This window comes from Protopterus annectens, chromosome 9.part0 (genome assembly GCF_019279795.1).
Source record: "Protopterus annectens isolate FY-2018-M chromosome 9.part0, PAN1.0, whole genome shotgun sequence".
NCBI lineage: Eukaryota > Metazoa > Chordata > Ceratodontiformes > Protopteridae > Protopterus > Protopterus annectens.
This window is the reverse complement of record NC_056743.1, coordinates 749,322,217-749,336,767: the sequence shown is the minus strand read 5'-3', so window position 1 is coordinate 749,336,767 and position 14,551 is coordinate 749,322,217.

The following is a 14,551-nucleotide window of genomic DNA, read 5'->3' as shown; positions in this document are numbered from 1 at the left end:
GCAATTGTTTGCTTCTTATGCTTCAAGTTCCCAAGGTAAAGCCATTTCAAAACAGACCATTTCTAAATGGATTGCTCATGGAATCAGATTTTGTTATTCACACCATGGAAAGCAAATCCCAGGGAGTATACGGACTCATTCCACCAGAGCTGCTGCCACTTCTGCTGCCTTCCTCAGGGGAGTTCCTACCAAAGACATTTTGGAAGCTGCAACTTGGAGTTCAGTGCATACTTTTTCAAAGCACTACAATCTACCTCTCTACTCTAAGTCTAGGGCAGGCTTTGCTTCTGCAGTCTTGCAGGGCCTTTTAGCCGCCCCTTCTACTTTATGACCACCTCTATTTCATTCTGCTTTGGGATTCTACCCTACAGTCATGACTGCAACAGTGAAACATGATGAACATAGTACAGTTGTGTACACTTACCATAAATGTAGATGTTCGAGTGTCTTCACTGTTGCAGTCTGGGTTTCCCTCCCTCCTGTCCCCTCTTATTTTTACTTTTGTGTGGTTCCTTTTTTCACCATTCTTCTGAGGTGTATTTGCAAAGGATATGGGACCACTCTCATTTTGGGAATCCTGACATCTGGGGCAAGAAAAACGGGAGAACATGGCATCGGCTGTCAGCTTTGTACTCCTGGCGCTCTGACATCAGGGAGCATGGTTGAACAGCCGACGCCGGACCCAGACTTTGGGATTCTGGCCGACCGAGGACTGCCTGCCGGCAGGGAAGAACCCTACAGTCATGACTGCAACAGTGAAGACACTCGAACATCTACATTTATGGTAAGTGTACACAACTGTACTTTGCCTAACTGTGGTAATCTCTGGTGTAGTAGTAGCTTCATGCGTAGGTTTATGATGTTTTAAATGTTATATATGCTCAGAAATGTCCTGTAGCTCCTGCTGATTTGTATGGTTATAGTACACGCAGCAAACAAGATCTGAGGTAATTCACAGTGCAGCAAACAAGATCTGAGGTCATTCACAGTGTATCATGGGATAGGGGCTTGGTCTGGAGCTACTGGAAGACCTTGAGCTTTGTATATGGCCGTATCGGAGCCGATGGATCGGCTCCAAACCCATCAGTCAAGAATGAAGGCAAGATGAACAACTCACATGGAATGTTATGGTGAGTACATAACTTATTTCCTGTTGTAAGAAATCAAGATATCATCCTTACAGTTTTTGCACACTTTTCATCTGTACTGTTACTCTTGTCCTTTCTTTGCCACCCACTTAATAAAGAGAATTGATTTAACTCTTTTTTCAGTACAGGATTTTTTGGTATATTTCTCTATTTCACCCAAACTAAGTGCTTTTAGGACTGCACATTCAGCCAACATATTACTTTTATTTGTGCTATATTTTATGCATTTCACTATTTTCTACTCAACTGTGGTATCTTCATATATATTTAACCATGTTGTATCCTCCCTTCTTGGAAACGACATTAAACTTGCACAGCAAATGTCTAAGGATCCACAGTTTGTTCTTAGCAGAAGTTTAGATTTTTTTTTTTTATTAAAGATTCATTAATGGCTTACCATCTGTGACCATTATAAAACTCTTGTCATCTAGGTAAACATGGAAGTGCATAGGTGCACAAACTTTTTTTATGTTCATAAGTAATGATTTTCAACATCTGTAAGTGACTCTTCTTATTTCTTTGTTTTTAGCTTAATCTAATACCCAATCCTAAGGATATTGCTTATGCTCCCATTTGTTTTACAGTTTGTCAAAGTAGCTAAAACTATTTTTGAGCTCAGGCTTTACACCAAACAAGTCTATCTCTTCTTTAATGTTGAAGCTGTTATCTAAAAGCTTTTGATGAATTGTGATCTGTAATTAGCCATTTGCAAGATAGTTATTTGCTCTTTCACATTCAGTGGTGCTTTATTCTTTGCACTGCTTTTACTTTATCTGGATTAGTAGACTGACATTTGAAAGGATGAAGGCATAAAATTATAATGATGACTTGACAGTTGTTTTAATTGTGCTTTTAAATTGTTACTGTTTCATCGTGTTTGTTTTCTGCTGTGCCACTGGTTATCATCACTATATTTGTTTACATTAAATAATCATTTAAAAAAGTATATTACTACTTAGAAAATTCCTGTTACTTATCTAAAATGTACTTTGTTATAGCATCTTAAACTTACATGGGTTGCACCGTAACCACCTACTACACCCAGGTAGTTTACAAACTCATCCTTTCTACCATACCAACCTTTACTTTTAATCAAACTTTAGACAGAACTGCTCACCAATATACAAATTATAACATAAAGAATTCAGGCTATTTGATAAACTGCAATATTGCACAATTACCTAAAATTAGGGTTTATTCATTTACCTTCTAAAATGAGGCTTAGACTAGTTGGTCATCAAAGCTTAGGGCTTATTCATTTACCTCATAAGCTTAGACTGTGAAGAACAGCAACATTACATGGTCAGCAAAGATCATGGTTTATTCATTTACCACCTGCTTTGTGGGCTATACAACCAAATTGTAGGCCAATTTACTGTGATTCCAATGCTTAACATGATACACATTCATCTGGCCTCAAAATATGCCATCTAGATGCCATCCATAACAAAACAGAACAGTTATATGTATGGACTGATTACTATAGACCAGATATCCTAATAATAACTGAAACATGGTTAAAAACCATTTATCTTGACAAACTAATAATGTGAAGTTGTTCAATCTCGCTGTTCATTCTTACACATGGGTTCGGAGCTGATCCGTCGGCTCCAAGTCGGCCACTTTCACAAGCTCAAGGTTTTAGAGTAGCTCGAGGCCAAGACCATATCCCATGATGCTCTCTGTCTCATCTCATATCTAGTTTGCCGCTGCAACAAATTGGCGGTCAAGAGAGAGCTCGGGATAGTATTTCTTAAAATCTAGATAGTTAACTTTTTTACAATTTTCTCTAAAATAGTGTGTTTTTGGTAGTTAGCCTTAGTTTTGCATTTAGGCTTTGTCCTTGCTATATTTGATGAAAATTTTCATCTTTAAAGAGCGGCTGCTCTTAGGCCTGTTTGACCATGTTTTTTGTTGTTTGTAACACATTGTATTCCCTATCCTGCTATAACTTTTATGAAAATAGAGACCTTAGAAAGTTAGATAAGTTGTAGTTAGCGTGAGATATATAAACATAGATATATTAGTACTGTAGATTTTCTGCTTAGCATTTTGCTGTGTGTGCTGTGTTACTAGCTAATATTAGATTGGACTGCCTTTTCTGGTGTGGTTTGCATTATATAGCTTTATATAGATTTGCTGTTATGATTGGTGCATATAATTTTTTGTTTCTGATATGGCTGATCAGAAAGAAAAATAAAAGTCCGGTTTTAAAAAATGCCCTAAGTGTGGGCAGAAAATGTCCATAACTGATTTGTGTCAGTTGTATTTACTGCTTGGGGGCAGTCCATCTCCAGGAGGATTGCTCCATTTGCCACTCTTTCAGCAGCAGGATGTTACTGGAGTGCAGGAGAAAACTGGTGGACAGGGGTTTGCTGAAACCAGATTTCCAGGAGTCTTTGGACAAGGCTGACCAGGCTTCCAAGTCATTGAAGGGTTCGAAGTTCTCTAAAGCTTCGTCAAAGCCTAAGTCATCGACTCCAAGCTTTGCTGTTAAGGTGTGGTCACCAGTTCTGCAGTCTTTGGAGCTGTGCACCAAGTCAGTGATTCGGATCCAGTCCCCGAAATCTTGGTCACCCATTTTGCAGTCGGCGGCTTCTTTGATACCTTCGACTCATTCTTCGAGAACCCTTTCCAACGTGGATGTGGACCGAGTGGTGCAGAGGTTTCTCAAAAACCCGGCACTAGCCAAATTATTATCGGCTTCGACCCAACCAGTTTCATAGCCAAAGACCATTTTACCTGCTGGGTCTACTCCTCCTCCAAGCCGGGCATTCCACCCCCTACTAGGCTGTACCCCAAAGGGCAAAAGGAAGGAAAAATGTGGTTCCGGAAGTCCCAAGGAGCTTTTCAGAACACACATAGCGAACCCCCCCTCCAGGGGCAGAGGAGGAAGTAATAATGGAGGACGCCGCCCAGGTGGCAGAGGGGGTAAGCAAAATCAGGGTGACAGGGATCAGCTCTTTGGTAAGCCCTACCAGCGCTCCTGAAATGAGGCCCGACTGTCCTACTCTGGAGGCAGTCAGGGGTCACTTGTCTTTGTATCCAGACGCCTGGCTAGAAATTACAAAAGATTCATGCGTACAAAGAATTGTTACCAGAGGTTATGTCATCTCGTTCTCAGAATTCCCACCCATACGAAGAAAAATCCCAGACGTTCCACCCAGTCTCAGGGATCAAGCGACCATAGATATTCAAAGCCTGCAGGAAAAAAGAGTCATCCAGCCAGTCCTAGCAGACCAAGTAGGATTCGGAACCTACTCCAGGTTCTTTTTAGTTCCAAAGAAAATGGGACTGAAGGCCCATCTTGGACCTCAGCAGACTCAACACCTTTGTAAAGAAGGAGAAGTTCCAGATGGTCACCCTTCAATCGATTTTTCCGTTCCTAGGAAAGGGTGATTGGATGTGCTCTATAGATCTTAAGGATCATACCAAAATGGTGAGACCATCCAGAGATCACTTGCGTTTTCGGCTAGGAGCCAGTCACTATCAGTTTTGAGCACTGCCCTTTGGTCTCACAACAGCCCCCAGTGTGTTTACCAAATGCATGGCAGTGGTTACAGCTCACCTGAGACGTCAAGAATTCAGAGTGTTACCATATCTGGATGACTGGATCCTTACCGCCACCTCCAGCAATCAACTACTTCTATCCAGGGATCACACACTCAATCTGTGCTCTCAGGAATAACTATAAATTTTGACAAGTCTGCGTTGTCACCATCACAGCGAATCTCCTTTATCGAAGCAGACACCACCACCGCCATGGTAAAATTGCCACTGGACAGAATAGCCACTCTTCGAAAACAGGCATCAGACAGTCTGACAAGAAAAACAGTACCAGCCTCTCAAGTGCTGAAACTACTAGGTACCATGGCAATGCTCATAGCAGTTCCTCTGGGGTGTATGCACATGAGAATACTTCAATGGTTGCTCTTCACACAGTGGTCTTCCCAACAACTTCCAGTGTCATTCTTGATAATGATTACAGATTCATGCAGAAAGGATCTTCTTTGATGGTTGACCAGCTATCAGGTAACAGTAGGTCACCCATTTGTTCTTCCCCCGCTATCAGCCACGGTGACCACAGATGCTTCTCTGATAGGGTGGGGGAGCTTTTTCAGGGAGGAACAGCCCAAGGCACCTGGTCAGAGACAGAGTCACAGTTGCGCATAAATGTCTGGGAGTTGACAGCAGTACTTTTGGCGTTGCAGTACTTCCACGACTCTCTACCGCTGGGGACCATTGCGATCCAGACCAACAACGTCTGTGGTCTGGTATATCAACAAACAAGGGGGAGCCGAGTCTTACCCCTTATGTCAGGAGGGCCTGAGAATTTGGCATTGGGCTGTATCTACTGGGCGCTTTCTGATAGCAACGCACATCCTGGGGAAATCCAATGTGATCGCGGACAAACTAAGTAAAGCCATTCTGATGCCGTACGAGTGGTCCCTCAAAGACGAGGTTGCGGAGATGATTTTCCACAGATGGAGCCAGCCTTGCTGCAACCTGTTTGCATCCCCTATGAATGCCAAATGCAGAAGCTACTTTGCCCTGAATACCCCACCAGGGGACAGCCCAAGGGATTTGCTCGTACACATTTGGCCCCTGGGACTCTTATATGCCTTTCCACCAAGTCCCCTGATTCCGACATTCTTGCAGAAAGCTAAAGCCCTGGGGAGGACTATAATTTTAATAGCCTCGTTTTGGCCTCGACAGATTTGGTTTCCCTTCCTTCGACTCTACCAACTGGAGAAACTTTGGATTCTGGACCCAGTTCCAGATCTACTGACACATTCGTCAGGGGCCCTTCATCCCCTCAGATTGACAGCTTAGCTGCTCCAATTCCCAACTTAGCCAGGTTACATAATTTTTCCTCAGAGGTGCAGCATATTCTTGTATCTTCTCATAAAGCGTCCACCAGAAAGTTGTATGCCAGCAAATGGAAGTGATTTGCTTTTTGGGCTTCCCAAAATAATACTGACCCTTATATCACCCCAATTGCTAGCATTTTGGAATTCTTGACTAAGCTTTTTCATGAAGGTGCTGCAGCTGCCACTATAAGAGTTCAATTGGCTGCTATTTTTAATTTTCACATCGGATCTGAAGGTTCTAACCTAATGTCTCACAGACTATGTAGGGCCTTCTTAAAGGATACCATACATCTTAGGCCACCTGTTAGACAACCTTTTACTCCCTGGAATCTGAATTTTATATTATCATGGATTATTCTTCCTCCCTTTGTGCCTGCATCATCCTGCAATTTAAAATTTCTCTCTTGGAAAACAATTTTCTTGGTAGCCGTTACCTCAGCATGTAGTGTGTCCAAACTTCAGGCCCTATCTATCAAACCCCCATATTTGGTGTTTCATCCCGACAGAGTGTTACTGAGGACTAACTATTCCTTCCTTCCAAAGGTGTGTTCCAAGAGTAATCTGAATCAAACTATTGAACTCCCAACTTTCTTCAGGAACCATTCTAACAAGTTGGAGTATATGTTGCATAAGCTTGATGTTCACAGGCAATTAAGATTATATTTGGACAGAACAAAAGAATGTTTCTCATGCTGACACTAAGAAAGGGCTACCAGTATCCAAAGTTACTCTTTCCAAATGGTTAACTGACTGCATAAAATTTACATATTCCTCAGTGAATCAACCATTAGAATATGGTGTGAAAGCGCATTCCACTAGGGCGGTTTCTACTTCCTCAGCTTATGTGGCTAGGCTGCCTTTGGACACTATATGTGCAGCTGCCACTTGGTCTACCTTCATCACACATTCCAAAGTAGATAGGGCCTCCAAGGACAGGGCTTCCTTTGGTTCCACTGTCCTTAGGAATATACTGCCGTGAGCCACCCAGGATTTGGGTGCTTGGGACGCTACCCATGTGTAAGATTGAACAACTTCACATAAAGAAGTTATGTACTTACCATAACATTCCATGTGAGTTGTTCATATTGCCTTCATTCTTACTTTCCCACCCGCCATCCCCCTCCAGGTTTCTCGAAGAACAAGTAAGACTTGCGGCCTGGTGGGTCTTGTTCTAGAATTTCTTACTCCGGCTGGAGTGCTTTTATGTGTTGTTATGTTTTTACATGCTGGGATCAGCAAACTAGATCTGAGGTGAGACAGAGAGCATCATGGGATAGGGACTTGGCCTCGAGCTACTCTAAAACCTTGAGCTTGTGAAAGCGGCTGACTCAGAGCCGATGGATCAGCTACGAACCCATGTGTAAGAATGATGGTGAGATGAACAACTCACATGGAACGTTATGGTAAGTACATAACTTCTTTTTTCCATCAGTGTATCATGCCTTAACATGTTATACCAATTAAAAAGAGCATGTTCATAGGTTCATACTAGGCTATCTGCCCTAGGGCATTTATAAGCCTAGCCAGAGTGTGTGTGGCTTTCACCACCCCTTAGGATGAGAATACTATACCCATTAGTTTGCTGTGCCTCTGTCCAGCAGTGACACAGAGATGATTCCCGGGGTAAACCTACGATCTCCCATCCACTCGTCAAGATTTCTCTTGAACAGAGTCAGTGAGGGGCTCTGCCTCACATGGACTGGGATTCTGTTCCATAGTGTAGGGAGTCTCTGGGTGATGAATCTGTCCCTCCAGCACGTCCTATTTATATCCGTGTTGAGGTTTAAGTCTCTTGCTCTTGTGGCTCTCGTGGATTTGGATTTTATGAGGTGGAGCATGTCCATTAATTCCGGGTTGGACATGGCCTTGTATGTCAGGCACAGATCACCTCTGAGCAGACGGTATGCGACTGAATAGAGCTGGAGTTTCTTCAGTCGGGCAGCGTATGACATATGTTTGAGCCCCTTTATCCTTTTGGAATATGTGGAATATTAACATTATACTCTAAAAGTCTACAAGTTTTTCCTATTTATAAACTGATACCAACCTTTAACAACTCAAAACACATACGTTTAGTTGTGCTCTGTATCCCACCAAACAACATCCCAAAAATATGGGGGTTAACCTGAACTATAAAACAGGATAAAAATGTTGTAGATGTTAATGCTGATTGGTCAAAACTATCTAACCAAGGCTTATCACCTCTAATTAATCTTCAGTTAATCTGCATAGTCTAACTTGGCTAATAGCAGGATAAACTAGAAGTGGTAAAAACATTAATAAGAAAAGCTAATTGGATTGGATTATAACTCATTTAAACAAGGCTACCATTTCAGCAGGAACTCTTTTCTCTCTAAGTGACCGCTGACCTACTTATATTAACAAATGTAGAAATATCAAGGACTTCCAAGATGGCTGCACACTGATCAAACATTTGATTGTAGCTCTCCCAGTATAAAAACAGAAGTAAGAGCTAGTGATATTATCAGCTTGGGTAAAACCCACTTACTGTCTATTAGGTAACACAGTGTGGATGCCAGCAAAGAAGAAATATAGAGAAAGTGAAAGAAAATCAGAAAAAAGTAAAGAGAAAACACTGGCAAAAAAGCAGTTCAAGCTTCACATCTTTGCTACAAGACATGGCTTCCAATGATTTAGAGGAAACAAATCAAATGTACTCAGAGGTGATTAAAATAAATGAAACAGTGAATGAACATATCAATTCAAATAAACAGAATCACATACCCAACTGTGGCTAACCAAAAAACAATATAAATCAAAACCACTTATACACTAAAAGCAAGGAACTAAACTTCTTTAGCATACAAAAAGTTTTATTTCACGCTTTCAAGTCAGACTTCATGATAAAAACTTCCACAGAAAGAAACCCCACTATATATACATAACCTGACCAATAATAACACTTGAATCATTAACTTATTAAACTTTTAAAAGTAAATTAAATTTTTTCACAAAAATCTATTAACGCACTATAATAAAATAGCATCAAGCTCACTGTCAAAAATCACCATTACTACTTTAATATATAAGGTTTCCTGTATTTCAAAAAACATTTAATAATAATAGCATCATTTATTCCAGGATATTTATCAGTCCCAAGTTTTAATTGCCCATATTGTTTCTCTCTGTTCTAATGGGTCTACTTGATATGGCCGAAATTTCAAAATGTCGACTTTTATATGGCCGAGACCATATGATCGACATTTGAAATCTCGACCATACAAGTAAAACACAAACTTACCTTAATGCTGCTACCAGGGGGGCTATGCCCCCTGCACCCCCATGTGGGGCTCCGCCCCCCACACCCCCGTAACTTAAATATACCAACTCCGAGATTGCACTACAATGCGGAAGTGGAAATCTTTCCATTCCACACTGTAGCGTGATGCCGGTTCCCCATGGTTGACATTTCAAATGTCGATCATATGGTCTTGGCCATATGAATGTCGATATTTTGAAATGTCAACCATTAGAAGGGGACCCGTTCTAATACATTCTTAGTTTGTCCCTTTTTCACACTTACAAAAGTCTCTTAAAGGAATGGTGAGAACTGATCATTTCTTTTTATTATAATTTCCTTTTTAGTTTCATCAAGAACTTCTTTTTTCTAACCCCTAGCCAAAAACAAATTTGTGATAAAGTCTAATTCATCCCTAAATTTCATGTCATTAGATGTTGTACTCACTCAAATAAATTGTCCTCTGGGAATATTATTTTTCATAAGTAAGGGATGATTACTCCTATAATGTAAATAGTTTTTAGTAAAAGTGTTCTTTCTATAAATAGAACTATCAAAGTGGCTTAATTCTTGATTCCACTCAATAATGACCTCTAAAAAGTTCACCTTATTGCCATTAAACAAGCTTCCTTAGTACCTTTTATTATATAAAAGAAAAAAAACAAATTGTCTGCAAACCATTTGTGGTATACTATATACACTATTTGTCAAATAGTTTTTAGGGTTACCTGTTCCCACCAACTCATTACAACAGTGCTAAAAGAAGAGTATTTGAATAAGTTTACCAAATTATCTAGTGTAAATGTTAATTTTTATTGTACAATGGTGGAAGTTTTATTGGATAATAATTATTTTGTTTTTTGCAATAAGTTTTATAAACAAAAGAAGAGAGTTGTGATGGGGTCTCCCACAGCTCCTTCTTTTGCCAATGTTGTAATGAGTTGGTGAGAACAGGTAACCCTATAAACTATTACACAAATAGTGAGTATAGTATACTACAAAATGTTTGTAGATGATTTATTTTTATAATAGAAGGTACTAAGGAAGATTGATCAGTAAGACTTCTGAATTTTTGAAGTTCACTATAGGAGAAGGAGGTAATAAGGTGAACTTTTTAGATGTCATTGAGTGGATTCAAGAATTTGGCCATTTTGATAGTAAAAGTGTTCTTTCTATAAACAGAACTAACAATTATTTACATTATAGGAGTAATCATTCCTTATTTATGAAACTAATATTCTATTCTTAGAGGACAATTCATTCGAGCGAGTAGAATGACATATAATGACATTAAATTTTGGGGATGAATTAGAATTTATCACAAATTTATTTTTGGCTAGGGTTACAAAAAAGGAGTTCATGATGAAACTTAAAAAGGAAATCATAATAAAAAGAAATCTCAGTTTCCACCAATCCTTAGAGAGACTTTTGTAAGTACAAAAAAAGGGACAGACTTATGAAGAAAATGATAGCGGGGAAAGGAAGTGTTTTGCAACTTGGATATGACAGTTGATAGCTATTATGCTATATATGCTCTGTTATAAAGAACTATTGGGCCATTCTAGAAGGGAACAAAGAATTATATAAATCGGTTGGAAAAGCACCTTGTTTTGTCTATAAGAATAGTATTGATATGAAAACTTTATTACAGAAAGATAATACAAAATTCAAATTTATAAACTAATAAATGTAAGGGGATGTATAAATGTGGTGAGTGTAAAGTATGTAATTTTATTTAGAAGGACCATTCATTCATTTAGATAAACTACTCCATACATTACCAGATTTGGGTAGATTTAGTTGTAAAATTATGAGGGTGGTTTATATTAGTAAATGTTTATGATGCAGTGCTTTTCATGTAGAAATGACAACAAGAAGGTTGCAAGAATGAATTAAGGAGCATCTCTACTGTATAAGAATCAAGGATATGAAAAATGCCCTTTATAGACACACAACTAGATGTGCCCAATATAAAAAGTTCTTATTTTCTATTTTAGAGTAAGTGTTGGGTAATTATAGAGATGGTGATTTTAAGAATGTATTAGAAGAGAGAAACAATATAGCAATTAAAACTTGGGGCTGATAAATATCCTGGAGTAAATGATGCTATTAATATTATTTTTTTTTTTTGAAATATAGGAAACCTTATATATTGAAGTACTAATGGTGACAGCGAGTTTGATATTATTTTATTATAGTGTGATAACAGATTTTTATGAACAAAAATATTTATTTTTAAAAGATTTACTTAATGATTCAAGTGTTCTTATTGGTCAGATTATTATATATGGTGGTGGTTCTTTTTGTGGAAGTTTTTCTGATGAAGTCCGAGTTGATGAAAGTGTGAAATAAAAGCTTTTGTTTGCTAAAGTCGTCATTTATTCCTTGCTTTTAGCTTATAAGTGGTTTTGATTATATCAATTCAAATAACAAACGGCTGGAAAATAGAAGTTTTAACTAGCTTTTTGAATAAACTGATAAAAACGTGTAAAAGAATCAGAGTTTGAAATGAAGAAAAGGCTGGCTCACTATGAGACTCCTCAAGAGCAGCTGTTTCAAGAAATAGTAGTGTTAGAAGACAAAGCATGCAGAGAAACCTGAGATATTCTGCTGTACCAGAGAAACTATAAGGGACAGATTGTATTACTTTTTTGAAAGCATAAATAAGCAGCTGCTCTGGTGTTTCACAGCAGGATGTGTTAATTGAAAGGGCACATTGGGAAAGCAGCTGAGATCTGTATTAGTAAAGATGCAATCACAACAGTAGAAAGAGTTGATACTAAAAAAACTGTGGCAAAAGGGTAAAGTATTAAATGTTGGAGAGAGCACAGTGTTTGTGGAACATGATTATTGACTGTACACCAGGCAATTTTAACCCAGCAGTCAGGGAATGTTGACATGCAAGTTTCAGATTCAATCTGCTGTATGATGCTGTCTTCAGAATCCTTTTTCCTGGAGGATCAAAGACAATTTTGGATACAGAACAGGGTAAGGAGGAAACAAACATTTATGGGGACTCTTCTTCTCATTCTTCTGACAATACAGCTTATAGAAAGACTATGTCAATGAAACCCTTTCTACTGTTTTAAAGGAAAATGCTTTTCAGACAGAAAAAAAGCACAGGAGTTGACTAGAAGAATCAGGAGTACCTTGGACTTAAACCAGAGTCTGGTGTTGGGAAATGGAAATGAGCATGAAGACAACCAACAAAACTGAATTGAGTGACTAAATGGGAGATTGTAAAGCATATTATTCCCCAAACTACAATAACTGGGCTAGACTGGATAGAAATTATATTTCATAGGAACATGTGCAAATAATTGAAAGCTTTGATATATATCCAATAACTTTCAAATCATGCACTGATATAAACTAAGGTAAAAAAATGCAGGGTAATGAAGGAAAAATGTGATATTTTTGCTTTTCCACCTATTAAAAAGAAAGAAATTTAAGGAATGGGTGGTGGAAATTGAGAGTTATTAGGGAAAAACAAAAATTTCTTCTTAAGTGATAGCTAGTGAGTGGAATAAAATGAAACTGCTGTTTAAAAATATGTTGGAAATAAAAGAGAAAAATTGCTGAAGAATTAGTAGGAATTATTTAGAGAGGGTGACAAAAAATAAAAGTATTACAATAGAAGAGGAGGCACAACTGCAGAGTGCTAAAGAGAAAATAAGGGAGCATTTTGGATAAAATGTAGTTTAGAAAGATTGTTTTAATCAGCTATTTTTGAAAACAACTCCAGGGCACAAGAACATTAAGCACAATGACTTAGGCAGCCGAAAGAGTTGTCACCAAACATAGGGAGTGTTTAACAAGAAAAATAACCAGATATCCTGTAGCGGTATTAGAGATAGTTCAGAAATTTCATGAAGTCAAGAAAGCATAAATGAAAGTATTTATGAAAGAATTCTGCCAAGGCTAGATGTAGATGAGGCTCAACAACTGACAGTTAACACAGTAGGAGATGAGATAACATGCTAACATATAATCAATCTGCAGGAAAGTCTCCAGGAACAGATGGTATTCTTGTGGAAGTAAGTGATAATCTAAGAGATTTTGTTTAACTATTTTAAAAAGAGGGGAAGTACCAGCATCTTGGAAGAAAGCTGTGGTGGCTGTTTTGCCTAAAGATATCAAACACCCATCAGACCCAGCTTCATATAGACCTATTTCAATTTTCAACCATGATTATAAAGTGTTTATGCCTATACTAGCAAAAAGAATGCCAACGGTGCAACCAAATGTAAGTGATATGGAGCAATGTGGTTTTGTGGAGGGGAGGCAAATTTTCACAACATTAACAGAACAATGATGAAGCACTGGTATTCCCAGATACAAAAAAGTTAATTAGGAGGATATATACAGGATTGGAGGCAAGAATTAAAATGTGAGTGTTTGAACAGAGGAACCAGGCAAGGATGTCATCTTTCCCCTTTATTTGCTTTATATTTAGGGCAATTGGCAAAGAAAATAAGAGATTCAGAAATTCAAAGATATAATTGATATGGTAAACAAGAGAAAGTTGGATTTATTTGCAGGTGATATCATTTTTGTACCTGATAAATCCAGAAAAGGCCATCTCAGTGTTGTGGAACATTTCAAGACAGTTTCAAGTCTTTTGGGGATAATTATATTAATGAAGATAAAATAATGGCCATAGTCAGTAATTATGCACACACACACACACATTTGTTCAGCAAAACCCATATTTATGGGAACGCGATAAGGTGAAGCATTTAGGTGTATGGAGTAAAAAGTCTTCTCTTATGACAGCTAAGGATATGTGAAAAGAAACTAAACAAATGATAATAGAAAAACTGAGAAAATGGAAGCAACTATGGATATGGATAGTACATCACAATCGGTGAAAATGTTTTTAGTCCCATTAGTGTTGTGAATAAGTCAGGCATATTTTTATCAACCAGAGTAGAAGTTGTGCACAATAATTAAAAAAAGAAAAAAAAAAAGAGTTGAAGCAATTTATCTGGGAGGGGAAGAGGGCAAGAAATAAGTGAGAGAGAAGGTTATAATTCATACTGGAAAGGGATGATGATGAAGCAGTGGGGAGTTCAAAAAATGTGAAAGTGGGATTTTGGATGCATATCCTTAAGAAGAACAATAACCATACATAAAATTATATTCATAAAGTATCTGAAAGTATTTGAGGAACTAAACATAAGACTGGATAAAGTAGATTTTGCTAATTGGGGTGAATGCAAGTAGATAAAAGGGGGATGGAATTTACTGGAGAAATCTGCCAAAGGAACCAA